The sequence below is a fragment of the Ctenocephalides felis genome, unplaced genomic scaffold (assembly GCF_003426905.1).
Source record: "Ctenocephalides felis isolate EL2017-DRISC unplaced genomic scaffold, ASM342690v1 CF-g0.4_SCAFFOLD_01886, whole genome shotgun sequence".
In the NCBI taxonomy this organism is placed as follows: Eukaryota; Metazoa; Arthropoda; class Insecta; order Siphonaptera; family Pulicidae; genus Ctenocephalides; species Ctenocephalides felis.
This window is the reverse complement of record NW_020538040.1, coordinates 101740462-101765204: the sequence shown is the minus strand read 5'-3', so window position 1 is coordinate 101765204 and position 24743 is coordinate 101740462. Positions and strand designations below refer to the sequence as shown.

Genomic DNA, 24743 nt, shown 5'->3' with positions numbered 1-24743 from the left:
AGCACTCTTTATTAAAAGATGTTACAAATACAAAAGAAGAGAAAATGACCTAACTATCAGTGTGAATATATATATATATATATATATATATATATATATATATATAAATTCAAATTGTTTAGCCGATATTCAATTCATCTCCAAACTCAAAATACTTTGTTGCGAAATAATATTTTTTGTGTTTTCGAAATCTTTCAGTTTGATCTGAAACATTGTATATTGAATAAATAAGAATTAATTACACTTCAATTTATTCGTATGCATCGCAATTATTCACTCTTATTCACGATTTCCGTTTTTCTGTGATCTGTAATCCTATCTGTAATTTAAATTTATTTTGAAATTCTTCAACCACTCTATTTATATCGTGGTATTTTGAATCTAATTTAATTCAAAAAAATTCCAATGATTTGATTCACAAGTAAAGTTGCATAGCTGGTTTTGTGGAATATCTGTATCGCAACATGCTGCATTTTATTTACTCGGACAAATAAAAAATATTGAGTTCATAGAGTTTAATAAAAATAATTAACTGCAGTGTTTAAACTATGAATTTATTGGAGTCTAGTGCATAAGTAAAAGATTCCAATTGAAACCTATAAAAATAGATAATAAAAATATTTGTGTGTAAAAGAGCAATCAATGCTTTCCTATTTAGCAAATTTCATAACTTACCATCGTCATTACTATCTCTTATACTATCTCGTCACAAAAAACTTTGCATCAAGGTGGTTAATTTTATGCAATTTTTAAAAGGCAAACAATATATTTTTATAAGTTTTTACAAGTTTTTAATATATAAAAAACTAAAAATAGTCACGAAGTATTGATTCTAGTAGATAATAAAGTGGAGGCCTCAAAAAATTGGCACCTGACCATACCCATGAATTAAGTCTTCAAAAGCAAAATAAAAAATAATCTAGAATAATGTCGCTACAGACAAGTTAAAACATTTCTTTTCACAAAATAGTGACTGCCTAAAACATTGAATTCTCGACTTTTTTTAATATTCTTGAACTTTAGAAAAAAATGTAAAACTGGAACTTGGGGAATGAAAGCAGTTTATACTGAAAACAATTATATAAAGAAAACTCGGTAAAAATTAGAAATACATCGAGTCGAAAAAAACGGTAGTGATATTAGTTTTTCTTGAAAATATAGACTACATATAATTTTAAAATTTTAAGTTTTAGGATATATTTTTCTATATAACCTCTATAAAACATTACACGAGGGTAGGTTAAAAAGGACCAATTGAACTTTCACCCTAGCAAAAGAGTAAACAATAAAAATTAGTAAGTAAGAAGTAAATTAAGTTATAAAACCTATTTTACAATAGATAAATCAAATAAATAATTATTTCAACTCGGCTGATAAATATTTCTGACAAAGTACCAGATCAAGATTACGAGTACATGTATGAGTAACATGTATATACAGTGTTATTTCTGTTAAAAATGTATTCATGAAATTTATATTTTGCATTGGTTGAATATTGTAGCTATTATTTTGTAATATCCCTTTTGTTGTCCCGTTCTCCCAATTTACAACAACTATGGGGTGTGAAGAACCAAGTGACAAGTTTTTTAAAAGCAGCAAAAAACACCTTTCTTTGATGATGAATTAGCAAGAAATTTTACTGAACATAGTCAGGTAGTTATTTGCTTGGTGTGTGTTATTTTTTGTGATATAATTGGTTTGGTTTTGACAATATAATTGTTCAAAGTCGAATGGGGCCTTTGTGTTCCGTCCTACTTTAATCCATTTATGAATGAATGTAATATATTTACGCATTTCTAAATATTTGAGATTTTAAGTGAAAACAAAAACAAAGTGGTAAATGAATTCACCTATTTCATTTATTAATTATTTTTAAACGAATCTCGATATCTGTGTGAGATCACTTTATACACCATGTCTTTGATTATTCATATGTTTTGCCATAAAAAGTAACGTTACTCAGCGGAGTTACCAGGTTCTCTGAAAGATCCACATTTGCTCATAAACATAAAATAAACATTTGCATGATAATTACATAATTTTTTACGACCGCAAGTTGCGTAGTTGCAAGTTTTTCATTATAATTTTAAATTTTATGTCATTTTAGTGCGTACGAAAATGTTCTCGTGTATATCTAATTAAGGAATAGATCAATATACGAAAATAGCAAATATAATATTTATACATGGAATTGAACACCCATTTTTCCCTTAAATTATAATATAATTATATGCATTAATAATATTAATATAAAAATAAATAAAATAATAATATGCTTTTAAAATTAGTGTGCAAGTCAATATTTTGCAGTTATATTCCAAGCAGCCAACAGCCAATAATTTGTTAAAATTATATTGTAAAAGGAGACACTGGTTTCACTTGACATAGATTTTCTTTAAAGTTAAACAAATGAATATTTTCAAGTAATCAAACTTATATATTGATTGTAAAATTCTATATGTAAATGTTTTTTTTTCAATTTCTGCCATTTAAAAATTATTTTGTAATTTTAATGATGACTACGATATGCAACTAATATGTTTCACAAAGTTCGTGCTTTTTTATCAAAATTTCAGAAATAAACTTTATTTATCAACTTCCCGTAGGGTAAGTTATAGTAATCGCAAAAAAATCGAAAATGAAAATTTTTATATACGATATCTTTACGTTTCATAGGCTTCTGAACATTTTGGAATACTTTAAAAAAAATTGATGTATGTGTGTATGTGTGTATTATGTATGTATGTGCGAATACAATTTTTCGTCGACGATTTCGAAAAATCGGATCAACCGATTTGAATATCTTTCCATGCTCTTTCCATACGAAATTTGATTGAATTGCGCTTTATCTAAACGCTAATATTAAGAGCTAAAACTTTCAGAGAATTGTTTTTTATCAATTTGGAACCATTTGAGCCCCTGGGAGCAAGAAAATTCGAAAATGACCATTTTAAGGACCACCCTAATAATATATATATATATATATATATATATATATATATATGCAAACATGCTTATTTTATTATTTCAATAAATATTTTAATAGCGAAATTATTAAAATTTCGACACCAGTTTATTAACTCCAAAATCCCCCGTGAAAAGAGTGAAATTATGATAAATCAGTTACTTAATAACTTTTTTACTAGAAATAACAATTTTCAGTATTTATAAATATCTCTATAATTATAACAACATTTTATAAAGCTTGGGATGACATAAATATATATAGCTTCATAAAACTATACAAAAGTCAATTGAATTACAAAAATATCATTTTTTATTAGTTAGTTCTAATGCAAAATAATGTTCTGTGAAATAGTTTCTCTTCGCAACTTTGTATGAGGATAAAAACTATGTCTCGGATGAGTTTTATCACTTAATACTCGTCTGAGAACCGGTGGCACTTCCAGTAATTGCAAAAATATTTCTAGACATATTTTTATAAGATAACTCGTAGATTTACATAATGTTTTTGCTACTTTGGATTATGTTATATAATGATCCAGATATTCAATAAACGGACTTGGGAGTATATATATATATATATATATATATATATATATATATATAAATGTATGGCTTAGTCGCAAGAGCTTTGGCTTTGCTACTTACCTATGTCAGTCTGATGTCAAGCGGTAGTGACAACAATTTTAACTTAAAAATGTACATCTTAATATGTTTACTAGTGGTTATATTTTTTTACTGCATTGCGGCATCAAATTAATAAATATATTATTAATAATATTCATGTAATAAAACTAGATCAAAAATATACTTTTGAAAGTAGATGGCAAAAGATGTAGGGGGAAGTCCTCTAGTGGCGGACACCTAAGGTTATTTATAAATAAATCAAAAAGTATTTTACGAAATATTTATTAAATTATGATTTATGTTAGATAACAAAGTTAGAAATCAAACTAAATTAACAAAACCGCAATCTTTGCTAAAAAGTAATTAATACTATCAATCAAACTTTGGTATCAAAAAATATGATTTTAAACAGTGGTACCTAGTACCGGACATTTCAATATAACCTGCATTGATCACACATGTAGCCATCTCCACACTCTGTAATGTCCGCACATGTGTTTTTGACGAATATTCTTTGATATTGCAAAAAAGTCACTATTCATCCATCCTTCTGGCTGGGCCACACCGATGCTCTCAGCTGGTGCATTCACCATGAGCTTTTCATTCTTTGCCTAGGAAATACGAAAAATGGGGGTATGCAGTGACCGTTAGCACTCATAAAGAACAAAATTAAATAATCGGAATAAATTACGTATATTCTCACAAAAAATATCAATATGTTTACTGTCCGGCACTAAGGGACGACTTAGTGTCCGGAACAGACATTTTCGTTCATTTGGTGGCACCTACTAAAACAGGTTAAGAGATTTAATAATATTCTACCATTTTACGGATAACAATCAAGTACAACTTTTATTTTTGCATGCCACCCAAATGTAAATGCATAAATATGCTAGAATTACTTCCATTGATATATAGGTGACGCCGTGATTTTGCGCCTAAAACAGGAAAGGGTTGCTCTCGCCGTGGACGTGTGCGTCACAGGCGAGGCTTGGCGCGTGATCCTGTACCTGTGTGCCCTCAGAGCCCCTTTCATTTGTATTTTGAAATAAAAAGATTTATACTTGCTTAATAAATAATAAATAATAAAAATAAATAATACGTGTTAAATAGACCGTCCGGTACTTTGTGCCGTCCGGCGTTACGGGACTTTCTCCTATATTCAGCCATCATCTTGATTTTTGCGACCTCACTATCAGGAGATAAACGGTAATGTTTGAAAATTTATAACAGAAGTATATTGAAAGAATAAGGTTGCATTGGTTGAATATTGTAGCTACTATTTATTATATTAGTAAAGTCCTTTTTATATAAAAAATAGGACCTAGAATCTGTTTGTTCCCTGGTTGTTCTATTTTATCCCGTCTTTGGGGTAAAAAAGGATAGATGACAAATTAAAAAAAAATAGACAAAAACACATTTCTATAATTAAAAATAAACTGAGAAATTACTGAGCTTAGTCAGACAGTTATTTGTTTGATACGTGTTAAGTGTTGTGTTATAGTTCATTTAGTTTTGAGAGTATAATCACTTAAAGCCAAATTGAACCTACGTGCACCGGCCTACCCCATTAAAAAATTTTTAGTCTGTGAAATGATTTCTGCGATTTTGATAATTGCGCTATAATCAGCATATTTTTACATTAAAAACATTTTTTTTAACAAACCTTATATTTACTCATAAAACAAAAAGTTCAAATGAATTGTTTAAAGCCATACACGGTTAGTTTATGTTTTAAAAAACTGTGTGTAGTTATTCGCAAAGAGTAATCCGAGTAAACGTATTCGTTTAATACAAAACGTCGTAAATAAATGAATTAGTAATTGTATTTGGTTTGAAATGTTTGAATTAACCGCGCGGCAGGAGAGAAAAACTCTTGCACAAAAGTCGTCGTAAAAAACGAATTGTATAAAATCACGGAGTTTAACAAAACGCTGACTTATAATATTTCATTTACATCCGTGTCAGATCGCGCTTGACTTGATATTCGTTTGGTACGTTTTCGATTCGCCTTCGCCCACAAGACGAGTTCCATTACAACCTGGCACCGAAACCGGTCCATCCAGTTGTATCTCTCCTTGTCAGTTGTCTCGGGTGGATGAGGTGGACGAGGCGCAAGAGGCAGATGAGGTAGATGGAGATGGAGATGGAGCCCTTGCCCCGTCTCGAGACGATCAACCTGATATCGCCTGGACGTACTTTGGTACTACTACTAGGGATGGCGACATGATTCGATTGAAATTCGATTAGGCGACGGATTTAATTCTATTGTTAGATATTTATTCATTCAACTCATCAATGATACGAGACTGGTGTCATAGTAACGTTTTTTTTTCATTGACGTAATAAATAGCGAACAAGAGAAAACAATTTTTATAAGCTATCATTAAGCAATTAAAACTAACGTAATATTTAAAAAAATGTATAGAAGTCACTCCAGGATATGCCTTCTAGTTAAGGCTGAGGCAGGTCGTCCATACGCCAACATTTTGTAAGCCTTCTTATAGCAGGAACGTGGAGAATAGTAACTTATTTGATATATATATATATATATATATATATATATATATATATATATCAAAGTAACTTATTTGAATAATCTTCCATATTTGATGCATAAGAATTGCTTTTATTCTTGATAAGTTCATCAACGTAATATATTTTTAAGTCATTGTGGGTTCTAAAATTAGGGAATCATAATAACGTATAAGGAAACAGTGCTCTATATTGCATAGGGAAAGTTATTAAAGTGAAAAAAAATCTAATATTATAATTTATGGATATCTGTAGTCATTTTAATACTTACTCATGCTAAAACAGAAATTCTTAAAAAAGAGATGCATGTGAAGAATGTATGCAAATGAATATATCAACCATATAAAAAAATAGGTTTTTTATAGAGGTTTCAAATTTTATTTTTGCTATATTCAATTTTTTTTAAGTTATATACCAACCAATAAAATACTTTTTAAAACTATTCCAATTTAAAAAAATTAGTTTAAAGTTTCGTTCTAATTTATGTAAAAATAAAGTTAGTAAAACTATTTCAAATATTATACTAGGAATTTTGGTCTTAATGCATTTCTATATAGAAAATTGCCTATGAAGGGAACATTTCAATGTAATTTTACTAATTATGAGTAATTCTTAAAAAAACAGGCCATGATATTTAATAATTGAACCAATTATAATATTTAAGTTAGCAGAAGCTGCAAATACACAATATATATGAAATTTTAAAATCAACGCTAATATTTCATAAATGTAAATGTAACAAAATAATTACGTAAAACAGATATAATAAATCTGTTTTTATTAGCAATAATTTTGTAAGCTCAATAATTTAATACTAATTTAATTAGTATACACAGTACACAATACCATAAATGATAAATTTATGGTATTGTGTACTGTGTATACTAATTAAATTAGTATTAAATTATTGATCTTACAAAATTATTGCTAATAAAAACAGATTCATTATATCTGTGTTGATAATTTTTTGAATAAAATACAAAAATTAAAATAGTTTTTTAATATTTAGATAACTCTTAATAAAATTTAACCCTTTCGATTCGGATGCCTAAAATTCATACAAATCTCGGAATTCGCGAGTGGAAAGTGTTAATATTGATCTAATTTGGTTATAAATCAGCAATTCTCAGCTATTTTTGCCTTAAAACATAATGTCATTCACCTAAAGTTGTACATATTTCATTTTAGTATATTAATCTTCTTATCATATATTCCTTAGAATATTTACATAGATATTCGAAGTATCGCAATAATGTAAGATAAAGTCAAAATGACTAACGACTATATGAATCAGTGAAATTTTCTTCGCTGCGGTAATTTGTAAAAAACTGTTTAGATATTGCAGGATAGTGTTCCATCACATTCAATTTAATATGATTTTTATTTTTCAAAACTTTTAATTGTTTCAAAATTTTCGATGCTATTCGAGCGCGATGCTGGATGTGCCAAGTGTGCGTGTGCGCGGTTTCGCAGGACGCGTTGCCATTTTCAACATCAAGATGATGGAAATTATGAATCGTCGCCAGTAATTTCGTTTTAAACGTAGGAAACTCGCTGGGGACTGGACACTTTAACGTGATTATGACTGATATAACTAAACAATTCTCCATGTAACATTTAGATTCTTATATCCATACAATTAAGAGTTGTATGTATGTAGGCTACGGAAATTTATAAACGTCATCAGTTATTGTATCTACCACTTCAGTGAATATTAAAACTTGATTCAAATGATCCAAACTAAGTGATTCTCCCAAACAGATCTATGAATCAATCAATATAGATATTTAATTCACTTATTGTTAGTGTTAGCAAAATTTATAAACACACAATATATTTGAAATTTTACCACAAGTATTCTAGTCTAGAAGTTTAATAAGTTGCATTAATAATTTACTACCAAACTACCAAAAGATGGCACATTCACTGCTGAGCACGCATATGTTGCGTGAGACCTTTAACAGTACCACACGCTCAAAGCACTAGGCGCGTCGCCTTCCTTGCACTTAAGAGTAGTGTTTTTATGAAATATCAATTTTAAATAGAACGTTTGTGCTGTAATTATTTCTATCGTATATTTGTTATATTTTTTGTAAAACTCATATTTATTAAATTTTTAACTAATATATTCAGAACTAATATGTTTTAATTATTATGTTCAGATATGGTTTTATTTATTATTAAATAAATAAAAAGGTTTAGCACAGAGAAATATATAAGTAACACAAGGTTAGCAGTGAATGTGTTAATTAACCACGATTTATAAAGTTATTAAAACGAGTCGTATTTAAAACATATAACATTTATATAAATAGATTTTAATGTGGTAATAACTTAACTTCAAATTAGAGTTGTTGACAAATAATCCATTTTAATATTTAATTTGATTTCAAGAATTCAAAATGTTGCGTTAGATTAAAAGTAGTTTAATTATAATTCCCTTTATCAAAAAACGCTTCAGATATAATTATAAAAACATTATGTTATTCAATTCAATTTAATGAATATTCTATAATTAATTTTTCATAGAAACTGTATAAATGGTCTGGTTCACTCATTATTCTTACAGTAGTTATTATCATTTATTTAAATATATTTGGTATATTTAAAAGTACAAAATTTTATAAGAAAATAATTTAAAGTTTTCTTTTCAAATTCACAATACCTTATTCTAAAATTTAATTCGTGCATATAAAACTAAATAATAGCCTGCGCTGGCTAGTTTTCTAATCAACCAAGTTGGTTAAAAAAATCTTTTCGTAAAAAATACTTGGTTGATTTTGAAAATTCAGAAATCGTTATATATTCATTGGGAAACATGCTGATTAATTTTTGATATAAAGGGCACTCAATTTCTTCATTATATTCATTTTGTTCCTTATCTTTAAGGAATAACATCCGCGCGACGATCCGGGCGCTAATGTACCGGGTCGTTGAGCCGCTAGACCAAAGTGTCGTAGAAACCAGGACAATTTAATTGGGATTAATATTTTGGATCTTTCATAACTAAATCAGCAACATCAAATATCTCTACGTTTGAGCAACAGTCTAGTAATTTAGAAACGTAGCATAAATAAAACCTAATAATTCAAAATTTTGCATGTAGCCCGATGTTTACTGTAGCTGATAAGATCCATATCGAACACTGGCATCGTGAGAGTGTAGTCATTAGTCGTTGAGCTCTTCGTTACCTTACAGAAAAACTATCAAATATGGATCTGATTTTCCAATGTCGTTTTCGGTTTTAAATCCAATCCTTTTATAACATACAGACCTGCGCATAGTGGTACAGGCTCGTTGTTTTTAGAATTACATTACAATTTTATACTCTAAAACATAAAAAACTTAGTTTTTGTAATAAAACATCCAAATATTTAACTGTTTTTCCATAATTTTAACATTTCGATTTTTTTTTGTAAATTTCAGTTAATTAATCTATTTCTCATAATTAACAGTTAGACATAATTTTTGATCCGCGTTTTTCTTAAAAATTTTAGTCTCATGAAAATAACTTGAAGTTATAATATTTGGAAAAATTAATCCTAGTTAAATAGGCAAAAAAAATATTTAAGAAAATTTACTGACATGTTTCAGTATTTTTGTGCAAATTGCCCCAAGGTAAAATTTTACTTACCACAATTGTTATTAATTAAAGGCTTATTTATTAGCTTTATTTAATGGTAAAATTGTTAAAAATGTTTATCAATGAACTTCTGCTTGTAGTTGGTGAGAAGGTTTATGCGAAAGTCTGTATCTCTCTATAATTTATCTATTTACTTACATGACTTACCTGTAAGGAATCACATGAAATAATACAACTACTTCTCGTGTGACTTAAAAACATTATTTTAACATATGCCCAAAATATAAAATCGATTCTATCTATCATCATCTATCGAATCATGACCATTATTTATTGCCCATAAGTAGTTCGATAGACACAATAGACCGATGAGCATTTCACATTCGCCTTTCTACATGTGCAGCACATGATTCGATGATAAAGAATAGAAAGTTCTTCGAGTCGTTCTATATTTAGAATGTAATTAATCACGTTGTATATGTGTTCCTTCAATCCATTCATCTTGAATGAGAAATTGATATAATCTGTAAGACCGTCGGCCACTTGGTAATTACCTTGATTTTCTCCTGGGCCTATCTATACTACTAGTATGCTGAATCCGCATACGCATCGGGAATTATAATTTAGGAAACCTGAACATATAAAACACTGCTGGTGATTTTTTTAATGTATTTTTTGCTCAGGTTTCCATTGGCATGTACTTTTATTGAGATGGCGGTTTGAAAATATAGGATAATTTATTCACAGGTTTCGTGTTCGTATCACGTGAACTCGAGTATCTTAGGGCAAATTTTTGTGTCCTTTTATTTTGTAAATGAATATGTATAAGATTTATTTATAACATTTTTTAAATTTTTTGAATAATTTCTTAAAGGTTGATATCACTATTTTTTGCATTTCCTCTTGCATGTATTAACATAAATCCAAAATTTAGTAAATTAAATGTGTAAAAATAAAGTAGGTTAGGGCGGGGAACAAAAATTCAATTTGACTTTGAGCAATTATTTTGTGAAAACAAAACCAATTATATCACAACAAAAATACATATCAAACAAACAACTATCTGACTATGTTCAGTAAAACCCTCAGCTAACATCATTGTAGAAATGTGTTTTTGCTGTTTTCAAAAATTTGTCACCTGGCCTTTTTTACCCCATTACCCCACGGAGATAAGTGTGTATAACCTTGATCTGATATTTCAGCAGAAGTATTTATCAGCGAGTTCAATAAATATTTATTTAATTAGTTTTGTGAAATTGTTTTCTTTAACCTAACTTACTTTTTTATTTACTATTTTTTATTGTTTACACTTTTGTTGGGTAAAGGTTCAGTTGGTTTTTTCTACCCTATCCACGTGTAAGCCTTTACAGAGTTTATATAAGAAAAACTATTGAATCTAACTTACAACTAACAATACATCTTATAAAACCATTAGATTTCGTATGCTTAAAAATTATATTAAGGCCTTGTAAGAATCAAGGTGATGGCTTGTTATACACCTTTTTCCCTCTCCTTTCAAATATTATTGTTAAAAAACCTTACTTGTTTTCGAGATATTGCTGGCGCACCTTTGTACCCGCGAACCTTCAAGTCTACTTATGATAAATTAAGCATTAAAACGTAATATTCTAATAATAATAATCTTTTTTTATCTCAAATTATCATTTTTTATTATATGTTATATTATTAATTATATGTTTGCAACGGCTAGATTTTGTATTATTAACCAATGGGAAATGTGCATTTTCAAAGTACTCGTAAACCTGCCAAAAATGTTTATAAATGAGTTTTTATATTTTTATATATTTATTATTCGTTGTTATTTTCCTTTTGAATAGATTTAATTGTATATTTAAAATATGATTCATTTTATTATTTATTATTACATTTTATTCTTTATTTTTAGGCTGTATGGCGCTTTTTTTACTGACGAGGAGTTTAAACTGAGGATCGAAACGTAAGCGCTAATTAATATTTTTTTTCGAGATTACATGATTATGTTTTATTACTATAAATATTTGACAAAATTTTGAACTATCAATAACACGCTGAAAAAAAATCAAATCATTATCTGTTATATTTTAAATATATTTTATACGCACGTAAATTCGTAATATACCTACGACATTTCACACGTAAATATATTATCTACGTACAAAAACTTATTTTAACGATGCACAAGCTTTTTATTTGTATTTTAAAATATATATATATATATATATATATATATTTATTTATTTATTTGAACATTTATAGGCATATTCTAGGATAGAATAGCTTTTTATCTAACAAATAGTTGACCGTAAGTTAATACAGTAATCAGAGGTCAAAGGATGCGCGATTTTGGATACATTTAGGTATAAATATGTATACATAATTTGGTAATGCATACTTGACAAATTAAGGCAATTATTTCTTAGTTTATGATGAGAAAGCATTTAATCAAAAAAACTTTTTAAATTAATTCTATTTAATTCTAAATCAGTGATCAGAATACCTGAACATTGAATCCGTTCAACGGAATAACAAAACAATAACGCTATTGATATTGCATGCGTGCGTGTGATATTTTTTTATCGTCCATGGCATTGAATTAAAAAAGCTTTGGTTAATTTATTCAAGTTCGAACTACTCGGTGAAAGATAACAAATAAAAAAAGCTGACACATGTAAGTAAGTCGTTGGATCTCCTTCTTACTTACGTTCAGACGCCTCTGGCTTACGTGGAAGAAACACAAAAACTCGACTAACAGTTTTATGTTTGAAATAATCAAGTACTTTATAATTTATATAACATCATTAAAATCTGCTATTGCCATTGGTGAATTAATTTAAGCCCATCGGTGTACTATATTTCTTTCAATTTAATGGTGTGCAAATGTCCCATTTAACTTTTAGTAATTATACTGCTTGAACTGAATGAACTACAACATGACAACATATTATATAACTGAACTATGTTCAGTAAAATTTACAGTTAACTCCTAATTATAGAGATGTTTTTTACTATTTTTCTGAAATGTGTCATCCATCTCTTTTTGCCCCATGAGCTGGGTAAGAAGAACAGCCAGGCGGAGCAAAAGGATCCAACAGATCTTTTATAATTTTAAAGGGATTTTATAAAATAATATGTACATTATTTAGCCATTGTGAAATACAAATTTTATGGTAATATTTTTTGCAACGATTTTATTGTATATAACCTTGATCTGGTAGTTTAAAAGTAAGATTTATCAACAGAGATCAAATAACTATTTATTTAATTTACCTCTTGTAAAATAGCTTTTTAACTTCCCGTAGGGTAAGTTATTGTAATGGGCCGAAAATCGGAATTGAAAATTTTTACATTTCTCGACGTTTTGAAGGTTTCTGAACGTTTTGGCATACCTCAGAAAAAATGGATGTGTGTGTGTGTGTGTATGTATGTATGGATACAAATTTTCGCCCACGTTTTCGGGCGTACGGATCAACCGATTTGAATGGTTTAAAAAACATTCGATTCCTATTAATAAGGAGAAGAGCTGATTAGTTTTTGGCAAAGACAGGTCCAGCAGTTACGGAGATAAGGAGCAAAGAGTGCAGAAAATAGAAATCGAGTTTTTGAGAGAACGGAGCATCCGATTTGAATGATCTAAAAAACATTCAATTAGTAATGATTGGGAGAAGGGGTTATTAGTTTTTCGCAAAGGCAGGCCCAGCCATTACGGAGATACAGAGCTAAATGTACAAAAAATGGCAGTTTTTGAGGGAACTAAGCGTCCGATTCAATTGATTCAAAGAACTTTCTGCTTGTCTTAACAAAATAATTGATTTTGGAAAAAAAAAATTTTGTACAATTTTTTTTTTTTTTTTTTTTTTAATTTTTTGTATATCGAAAATAATTCAGATTTTATTTTTAATTCTGACTATAGTTCTAATATACTTTAAACAAATAATTTCAACTCTGCAATTCAGTTTATATAATTCTTATAAATATTAGACAATGTTACAATATTTATAATAATCTATTTGAAAACATTCAATATTCCTCGAACATTTCGTTACGGTACGGGAAGTTCCAGCAATTTGCCTTAAGGCACGATGACACCCACCCCACTAGTTTTTAATTCATTTATTTTTATTCATTATTAACTTCCCGTAGGGCAAGTTATAGTAATCGCAAAAAAATCGAAAATGAAAATTTTTATATATCATTACGTTTCAGAGGTTACTGAACATTTTGGCATACCTTAGAAAAAATGGATGTATGTGTGTGTGTGTGTATGTATGTATGTATGTATGTATGTATGTATGTATGTATGTATGTACGTGTGTGTATGTATGTGCGGATACAAATTTTTGTCGACGATTTCGGGAACACGGATCAACCAATTTGAATAATTCAAAAAACATTCGATTCGTATTGATAAGGAGACGTGCTGATTAGTTTTTGGCGAAGGCAGGTCTAGCCGTTCCGAAGATACGAGGCAAAAAGTGCCAAAAACGGTACCTCCGTTTTTAAGAGAACGGAGCGTCCGATTTTAATAATTCAAAAAACATTTTACTTGTATTGACAAGATAAAGATTTGATCAAATTTTTATAAGGGTAGGTTTAGCGGTTTCGGAGATATAACGAAAAAAATAAAAAAAAATGCCATTTGGCGGTTAAAAATGATCATTAGACATATGCACATCAAATTATCAGATATTTCATTGAGATTTTAACAATAAGTATAATTTTTTTTTACATTTCTATGGGTTCCGTACCAATGCTTATGCGTTAGACAGCGGCGCGGCACTTGCGAGCTTTGACATGTCGTCTCTATGCAGTTCAAGCAGTGCGATTGCTTTGAAAAAAAGTTCAGAATTTCCAAAATATGTCAAAATGAAGAAAACGTTTTTTTCAAAATTTTTTTCTGTTTTCAAAAAAAAATTTTTTTTCACAAAAAAATTTTTTTTTTTTCAAATAAATTTTTTTTTTTCAAAAAAAAGTAATTTTTTGTCAAATTTATAGTTTCTCAAAAATCTATTTTTTTCGAAGTAAAATTTTTTCAAAAATAATCGTTTTTAAAAAAATAATAATTTTTGGTACGGAAAGTTCCAGCAATTCGCCTTAAGGCACGATGCCCTAATTGCCTTAAGACAGAATTCCACTTACAGCTAGTTTCTTATTGTTTACACATTACAATATAAAGGTTTAGTTACTTTATTGTTTTATTGAAAGATTGTTAGACATATGCACATCTAATTTTCAGATTTTTCATAGAGATTTAAATAATAAGTACAATTTTTGTTTACATTTCTATGGATTCCGTACCAATGTTTATACGTTAAACTGCAATATGGCGCTTACGCGCTTTGACATTTTGTCTCTCCGCAGTCATCGCAGCGCGATTGCTTTGAAAAAGGTTCAAATTATTTTAAAAAAATTTGAAAAAAAATTAATAAAAAGTCAAATTTCCTAAAAAAAATTTAAAGTTCTTAAGAACCTATTTTTTTTTTCAAAGTTTTCAAAAAAATTTTTTTTTAATTTTTAATTTTTAGTACGAAAAGTTCAATAAATTTGACTTAAGGCACGATGACTTGCACTACTAGTATTTTTCTTGTTTTTGAGATAATGATAGGGGACCTTTTTATCCGCGGATCTTTAAGCCCCGCCATATCCTATGCGCAATTAATTAACTTCCCGTAGGGTAAGTTATAGTAATCGCAAAAAAATCGAAAATAATTTTTTTTATATATCTTTACGTTTCAAAACTTTCTGAACATTTTGGCATACCGTATAAAAAATGGATGTATGTGTGTGTATGTGCGTGTATGTGTGTGTGTGCGGATACAAATTTTCGTCGAAGATTTCGGGAACACGGATGAAGCGATTTGAATAATTCAAAAAACATTCGATTCGCATTGACTCAGTTTTTAAGAGAACGGAGCGTCCGATTTGAATAATTCAAAAACCATTTTACTTGTATTGACAAGATGAAGAACTGATCAAATTTTCATGAAGGCAGGTCTAGCGGTTTCGAAGATCTAGTAAAAAAAGTAAAAGACAATGCCATTTGGCGGTCAATGATCATTAGACATATGCACATCAAATTACCAGAAATTTTATAGAGATTTTAACAATATTAATAAATTTTGTTTACAATCCTATGGGTTCCGTATCAATGTTTATCCGTTGGACGGCGACGCGGCGCTTACGCGCTTCGATATTTTGTCTCTACGCAGTTAAAGCAGTACGATTGCTTTGAAAAAAGTTCAGAATTTCCAAAATACTTCAAAATAAATTTTTCTTCAAAAAGTCTATTTTTTTCAAAAAAGTTTATCTTTCAGAGTTATTTTTTTCAGAGTAATTTTTTTTTCAAAAATGTTTATATTTAAAAAAAAAAAAATTGGTACGGGAAGTTCCAGCAATTTGCCTTAAGGCATGATGCCATGCGCCCCACTAGTTTATCCTTCTCTTAATTCTGCAAAAAACATTACTATTTGGTACAATATAAATTTGAATACTGGAAATAATATATAGATAGCCATATTTCCAAGAGAATTTAGTCTTTTTAGCATTCACGCATCAATAGAAAAGTCATCATTATTACAGTAAATGCAATAATAAAATTCATCACCTAGAGATAGGACAACAGTTTGAGAAGCCATAACTATAAAGGAATATAAAATCAAGCATCATCTGATAGTTTCGAGAGCCTTCGCCCCAGGTTCACGTTGTACATTCGTAGTATTTCGGTAGATATCAATTTTGAAAATACCGGTCATTCAGAAATGCCCAACGGTCGTCGATTTGTAAGAAGAGAATCAAGCAGCAAAGGATTGAATATGTTGGCTAGTAGGACGCTGAGCGGAGGGAGGTGAGCCGATACCCGCGCGAAGGCAGTTTATAACATCACGTGGAATGCGGTCCGAGAAGACGATCCGGTCTTGCGCGACCGCGCCGTCTCCCGTAACCCTTCCCTCGCTCCAGTGCCGCGACTCGCTCCGGCCAGGGCTCGGAAATGGGCTGGAAACGATACCTGTTGCACGAGTAATATTTTATGGAGACATATTCGAGAATAACTGATCACAGAATTCTTTCCTATATTAACTCTTTCTTTAATGTTCTTTTTTTGTATTTAGGCAAGTTGTATGTGATAGAATAACTAGTGGTACATATGGCATCGCGCCTTGAAACAAAGTGCTGGAAATTTCCGTACCATAAATGAAAAATTTTGATTTTTTTTTAATTTGGATTATTTATTTTATAGCAATAGCGCTGCACTGCTTTTTTATAGACGAAATACCGAAGTGCGCATGCGCCGCGCTGTAGTCCAACAAATAAATATTATAAATCTTGGTACGGAACCTATAGAATTGCAAAAATATGAACTTTCTATTAAAATCTTTGTAAAATATCTGCTAATTTGATATGTCCAATAATCATTTTTGACCGCCAAATGTATGTTTTTTACTTTTTTCATCGTATTTCCGAAACCGCAAAACTTGCCTATCTTGCCTATATCTAAACATCTCACCAGTTGTTAACTTTGTCAATACAAGTAAAATGTATTTTGAATCATTAAAATCGGATCTCGGTTCTGTCAAATACTAAATCCCCATTTTTGGCACTTTTTGCCCCGTATCTTTGAAACGGCTGGACCAGCCTCGGCCAAAAAGAAATCAGCACGTCTTTTCATCAATATGAATCAAATGTTTTTTGAATCATTAAAATCGGTTGATTCGTGTTTTTGGAATCGACGACAAAAAATTGTATCCGCACAGACACACCAATACATACATCTTTCCTAACGTATGCCAAAATGTTCAGAAGGTTTAGAAACGTGAAGATATGTAAAAAAATATTCGATTTTTTTGCGATTATTATAACCTACCCTACGGGATGTTAAATATCACGTGATATTATGTTAAAAGCTTTCTTAAAATCCATATTCATATATCTATATTTTAGTAAACTGTTATTTACAATATATTTTTTCTTCAAAAATTGCTTCTTATTAATAATATTTTGAATAAAAGTTTTAATTCTGTTGGCAAGTTATCTGAAGAAATTTAATTTGCTTTCAATTTCTGGCTGGTTCTGCACATCTTTACTAACTAATATTTTTGTATGGTTTTTAAACATTAAAAAATCGGTTTTAGGATTGTATGTGATAATTGTTACGTTTACTAAATATTCGATTAAACTGTCAATTACAAAGAAACAACTGTAAAATTTTTGAAGAGTTTAGCGTTTAAAATTTAAGTGACTAATTCAATAAATAAGTACGTATTATTTCAAATATCTATTTGGTGTTATTATACAACCAGTTAAAATCACCAATAACTTTGTGTAAGTAGTGACAAATTAGTCTTACCCAGAATTACTTATGTGAACTTAACCAGTAGCTAAACCATGAAAGTAAATATATGTGAAAATATTCTGATACTTGTTATAGTAGTGTGACACATATTGTTGCCGATAGCTAGGCTATAAACTATAACTACAGTTATCCCTAATAATCATTATAAAACTATGTACAATTAGCCATAATATAGTATCCGTGAAAATTGTAACCAACTATTGATACTGATTTTACTTATTGGAATGGATGATTGTAGATATAAACAATTGTTCCAACTCAGACTGCTGCCATTCGTACAATGTAAGTAACAAATATTTCAACAATCCTATTTCATCTAAAATAAATCATTCTCAATAAAATATATTTCTTATCAATTTAAAAAAGATTTTCTACCTCTGAGTCCGCGAGTTTGGGCACGCTGTCCGCAACAAGAGGATTCATCTGACTCGGTGCATCTTATCCTCCGGTGTTGCACCACTGCGCACAGTGGTGCATCTACTGTTTCATATAAACACATTAACATTTTTATGTATTTTTTATGTTTCAGCTTAGCTCTAGGCCTTTTAAACATATTTGAATATAAATTATTTGATTCGACGTGATTTAAAAATTCAACGACCGTGATGGATATTCGGATGTTTTTTAATTGTTCTGGAGTATAAGCAGACCGATTTAACTTATTTTACTTAAGCATATGTGCAATAATTTCAAATTAATTATTAATTATTCGCGTATAATTACGCTCATTTTCTTGAAAATAAATGAGGCCATGAGAAAAGAAATTTTATTTTGTCTTAAACGCTAAAGAAACTGGCGTGCAATTCTTTCTTCGTTAAAGAGAACTGAAAAATGTAATAGTGTATACGTTGATACACAAAAGTTATATATATATATATATATATATATATATATAAAAATATAAATTTCCAAATTTTTTATATGATATAAAATAGGTATAGTTAATTTTTTTATTAAGTCAATGCCAATAATAATTTTTAATGATAAGAACAAAAATGATAGTAATTAAATGCCAGTGAAATGAGTAATAAGATAATAATGATGATGACAATATTAATGCTGGCTGTAATAAAAGTAATAATTACAAAAGAGCATTTCTTTCATACATATATTATTAAACATATATTATTAACCTTTCATACATATATTATTAAACATATATTATTATACATATATTATTAAACAATTAAAATTTTAAAAAATATTTAAAAAGAAGCATTTCGAGAAAATTTAAATGTTTTGGGTTGATGTCTGCCGCGTTGCCAGCTCGGTTTAAGAGTTAACGACTCTTGGTCAAGAGCCTCCGGCGCGGCGTGAGCGAAAAAACAATATTTCGTACGAGTTTTTGGCGATGTTTTCATGTAAAGTTGCTTTTTCGATCTTTTTGCTGTGCAAAGGTACCGTGTTGTGATATGTTTATAAATGGATTACGGAATAATTCAGTTAGGGAAAATTGGGATCGTTTTGAAACCAGTGGGAGTGATGGTAAACTGATTTTCCCCCCGTGTGCAAAAAATGCTTTAATAAAGAATTTCGACGAAGTTGCTGCAAATAATTATTAGAACAATATTATATTAATCATATTTATACTTGCATTTTGTAACTCGATGTATAAGTTAATAAATTAACAAAAAATAGTACATGTTTTGAATATGCAATAATGGTGACATTTTAGAATAGTAACAATTGATTCTAAACATTTCAAATTGGTCATTCACAAAACGTTTCAATTTTTGTCAATTTATACTGATCAAAACAAACCACAGTTTTGAAATATTGTTGTAACTTAGAACTTTATATAAAGTTTTTGCAAAAATAGAGTTTAGTGTGTAATTGTGAGTAAATATTAATTGAGTTCATCATAAATATCTCAAAAACAAGCAAAGTTAAAAATTTTCTGAATAACAAAACTTGCAAGTAGAGGGCGAAAGATGTGTATCTTAATTCTTTCGACGACGCTATTAGGAGATAAAGGGCAATATATGAAAATACACAACAAAAGTATTTTATATCGTTGTTATATTTTTGATTGTAAGAACTGTTGTTTAGTTCATGATACCTTAATATAATGCTTAAGTGTACGTTTTTTCATTGTTTCATAACATCGCTTTTTATATAACCTTTATAAAATATTACATCTGGCGGGGGTAATAGGACCAATCTTTACAAAGATTTAAATAATAAAAAGTAGTAAATAATATAGTGAATTTAGTTAAAAAAGGCTATTCTACACAAGATAAATAAAAAAATTAGTTAATAAATATATCTCATAAAATATCAGATCATGGTTATATACAGTGTTATCTCTGTAAAAAATGCACTTACGTAATTTATATTTTGAATAATTTAACTATTATTACGTTTTTTTTTAAATTAAAAATAATACATTGAATCTGTTTGCTCCGTTTTACTCCGACTATGAGGTAAAAAGGGACAGATGAGAAATTTTAGAAAAATAGTAAAAAAACATATTTCTGTAATTAGGAATTAACTGGAAATCTTACTGAACATAGTTCGATAGTTGTTTGTTTGACACGTGTTATATTGTGATGTAATTTATTTGAATTAGACAGTGTAATTACTCAAAGTCAAATTGGACCTTTGGGCCCTGTCTTATTATATATATAGAAGTTAATTATTAATTGTCATTAGGTTAATCTTAGAGTTGTTCATAAATATCATTGATATTATTTTTGTTATAATATTGTGATAAAAATAATAAGTGTATTGACTTGTAAATATAGAATTTAAATAAAGTATCTGTCTATCCATATATCTGCACAAAATTATATTTTTATTGATTCCTTTTTTTCTTTTATATTTTTAATAAACTCCTCCGCCGACAGCCCTTTGTAGTGCAAAAAACGACTGACTTAAGCAAACACATTTGCTAAATCATTTTAATTAAAATTTAATTCCAAAAGAATTAATAAAAACTTCAGGTTTTCTACTATCTATTTTTAAATGATTTTGCATGTTTTGGAATCTTATTCAATTCCTTTTAGATGCAAATTTTGTTTATTCAAAAAATATTTTTGCATAAAAGAAAAACAAAGTTATAAAATCATTTTACGTTCTACTTTGGCCGCGTTGTTATTAACTTCCCGTAGGGCAAGTTATAGTAATCGCAAAAAAATCGAAAATGAAAATTTTTATATATCTTTACGTTTCAGAGGTTTCTGAACATTTTGGCATACCTTAGAAAAAATGGATGTATGTGTGTGTGTGTGTGTGTGTGTGTGTGTGTGTATGTGTGTGTGTATGTATGTATGTATGTATGTGTGTGTATGTATGTGCGGATACAAATTTTCGTCGACGATTTCGGGAACACGGATCAACCGATTTGAATAATTCAAAAAACATTCGATCCGTATTGATAAGGAGACGTGCTGATTAGTTTTTGGCAAAGGCAGGTCAAGCCGTTCCGAAGATACGGGGCAAAAAGTTCCGAAAACGGTAACTCAGTTTTTAAGAGAACGGAGCGTCCGATTTTAATAATTCAAAAAACATTTTATTTGTATTGACAAGATGAAGAATCGATACAACTTTCATGAAGGTAGGTCCAGCGGTTTCGGAGATATAGAGGAAAAAGTAAAAAAATGAGCCATTTGGCGGTCAAAAATGATCATTAGACATATGCACATCAAATTATCAGACATTTTATAGAGATTTTAACAATAAGTATACATTTTGTTAACATTCCTATCGGTTCCGTACCAATGCTTATGCGTAAGACAGCAACGCGGCGCTTACGCGCTTTATATTTTGTCCCTATGTAGTTAAAGCAGTACGATTGCTTTGAAAAAAAAGTTCAGATCTTCCACAATATGTCAAAATAAAGAAAAAAAAATTTTTTTCAAAAAAAACAAATTTTTTAAAAAAAAAAATTTAAAAAAAAAAAATTTTTTTTTTCAAAATAAAACTAATTTTTTGTCCAATTTATAGTTTCTCAAAAATCTTATTTTTTCAAAGTAATTTTTTTTCAAAAATGTTAATCGTTTTAAAAAAAAAATAATAATTTTTGGTACGGGAAGTTCCAGCAATTTGCCTTAAGGCACGATGCCCTAATTGCCTTAAGACAGAATTCCACTTACAGCTAGTTATATTTTTCTTTATAATCTGTTTTGCTAAAATGTGTTTGCGCTATACAATGTATTCGGTGTTAATTTTTTCATTCCTTTTTTATATGATACCCCATGCAGAGACATATATCGCAAACGAAGCTTTCGAAGCGTCTTCGAATGTCCTGCGAGATCGGTACCTGCCTCACCATTCCACTCGAAGGCAACGTGTTCTACAGTTCAGGGAATCTCAACTTGAGAAACAAGTATTTTTGTAATAATTATCCAATTAACTTTATTATATATTAATTAATTACTTCATTGCTTCTAAGTGGATATCTTCGAGTAAGTGGTTGGATTTTTATCAAAATAGTACTTCATGTAAATGGAGACTCATCTATTAGAGATCAATTTATAGATTATAATATCAATATTTTAAAATGTACTTGACTTTTGCAAGTATCAGTTTTCAATCAAAAATCAAATATGCTTTACAAGAGCCTGAAATAATATCTATTATTATTGATTACGGCTTGCTTATGAATAAATAAATAAATAAATATGATGTATGTAAAAGTATTACATTCAATTTAATCAACACATTTCATTCAACTTTGTGTTATCAAAAAATATTGTTTTAAGGCTGAAGGTCAACATTTATCAGTAAAAACAGAACATAATATTTAAGGTGTATGCCTTTTTAGGACGCAGCTTATTTCCAAAAATTAATGACTTTTTATTAGTAAGCTTTTCGTAAGAATATAATATTTCAAAATGTTCGTTTGCAATATTAATCTTACACTAAAAAATGTGATTACTTTCATTAAAATGACTGCGATTCAATGTCTTGAAGAGTCGTGAAAACAAAATAGCAAAAGGGGATTTTTTGACGAAAACAAATTTTTCCTTCGAGAAAATTTAAAAAATGATTTAATGGATAAAAATTAGTTTGAGAATGATTGATAGTTGAAAATTTTGGTTGTATATTTATCTAAAAAATCAAGCAAAAACTCGAATTTTATAAATGGTGCTGGTTATCCTGGGTGAGAGCAATATTTATAAATAGCTACAATAACCTTTCAATTTATTTTCTTTGTTTTTGATTTAGATAATCCTTAACATTTTGCTATAATATATTATTTTCAAAAATCTGCACTTGAATGCGAATTCGATTTATACATTTAATGGATCTCAGCAAAGATTTATGCAGACAAATGTGTTTTTTTTATATTTTGAGACTTTATTGGTTCAATGTGGTGATTGACCATTTTTTCCATACTCAAGAGCAGAAGATACAATTTTTAATTGATTTTCAAATATAAATGTTATATGATCTACTTTGTTCATTTTTTATCTTATTGTTAGATTCAACAGATTTTATTTATTTAAATTCTATAAAAGCTTTCATGCTTTTGAGCTGAAAAAGATCACCTGAATTTTAACGCTGACAAAGGTGTAAAAAATAAAAAAATAGTAAATAAATTATATATTCGGTTAAAAAAGTAAGTTTACAGGATAAATTAAATTAATGGTTATTTCAACTCTACTGATGAATTAGATATAATCTTTGTAAAAAAGGGCCCCTGAAATTTGTATTTGGCATTGGGTAAATAATGTTGCTTTTATTCTGGAAATTCCCTTCTAATTAAAAATTAGACTTTGAGTGCGTTTGTTTTCCATAGTGTGAACGGGTACAGATGAAAAATTAAAAAAAAAGCAAATAAACATATTTTCATATTTAAGCAATAACTGAGATATTTTCTGAACATATTTCGATAGTTGATTGCTTTGTTATACGCTATGATGTATGTTGTTTTGTTTTTAGGATAATTACTAAAAATCAAATGCTTATAAGCTTATATATTCGCATGCTGAATGAGATATTTCTCTCGATGACAGATCTAATACAGCAACAATAACTAAAGATACATTTCATTGCTATTTTTCATCTTAATAACTGGATGTAAAACAATCGCATTTTTGTTTAGATTTTTATTTATACGACAACGTGTATTTTATACATGATTTTAGAAAACTGTTAACCATGAAAAACTGTTAATTATGAAATCTATGATATCCAATTTTTTGTCGCGTAACTTACAATTCACTGCATATTTGGGGTGTGAAGTTACATTTCATTATACCATTAATAATTCTTTTCTCAAAATTTCACAAAGTGCAAAAGTTTATTTTTTCAGATGTTTCATTTTTATATTAATACCATGATATTTTATTTACTTTTCAGGTAATTTGGAAAATTACCTCCAGTAGGGTTATATTTTAGTTATAAAACTTTTATAAAAATGATTGAGAATCCGAAGTCGTTCGATTACAGTCTTCGTCTTCATCTTCGTCGGGAACATTGAAGCTATAAATAGACGGCGTGTATTATAAATAGCGACCGGTGTTTTTATCCATATACTGATTGCTTAACGTAATATTACGAAAGAAATCGTGAATTATTTACTAAAGATCAATTGCAGATCATCTGTAAAAAATGTATTCTTGCTACATGCACAATCCTTGCACGTTGAAATATAGAGTAGGTTCTATCGAAAAGCAAAAGCTCGTTTAATAAATTTGCAAACGATAGAGTTTGATTAGATGCATGAATAAAGTAATAATT

General features: G+C 28.9%; 1 protein-coding gene across 1 annotated transcript in view; it reads left to right on the top strand.

Moving 5' to 3' along the window:
- LOC113375603 (probable G-protein coupled receptor 27) overlaps window positions 1-24743 on the top strand; it is a 521019-nt gene that overhangs the window by 73197 nt on the left and 423079 nt on the right. The window contains exon 2 of the mRNA XM_026615534.1: window positions 11616-11666. The gene's annotated coding sequence lies outside the window, so the exon portion shown is untranslated. The remainder of the gene's footprint in view (window positions 1-11615; window positions 11667-24743) is intronic.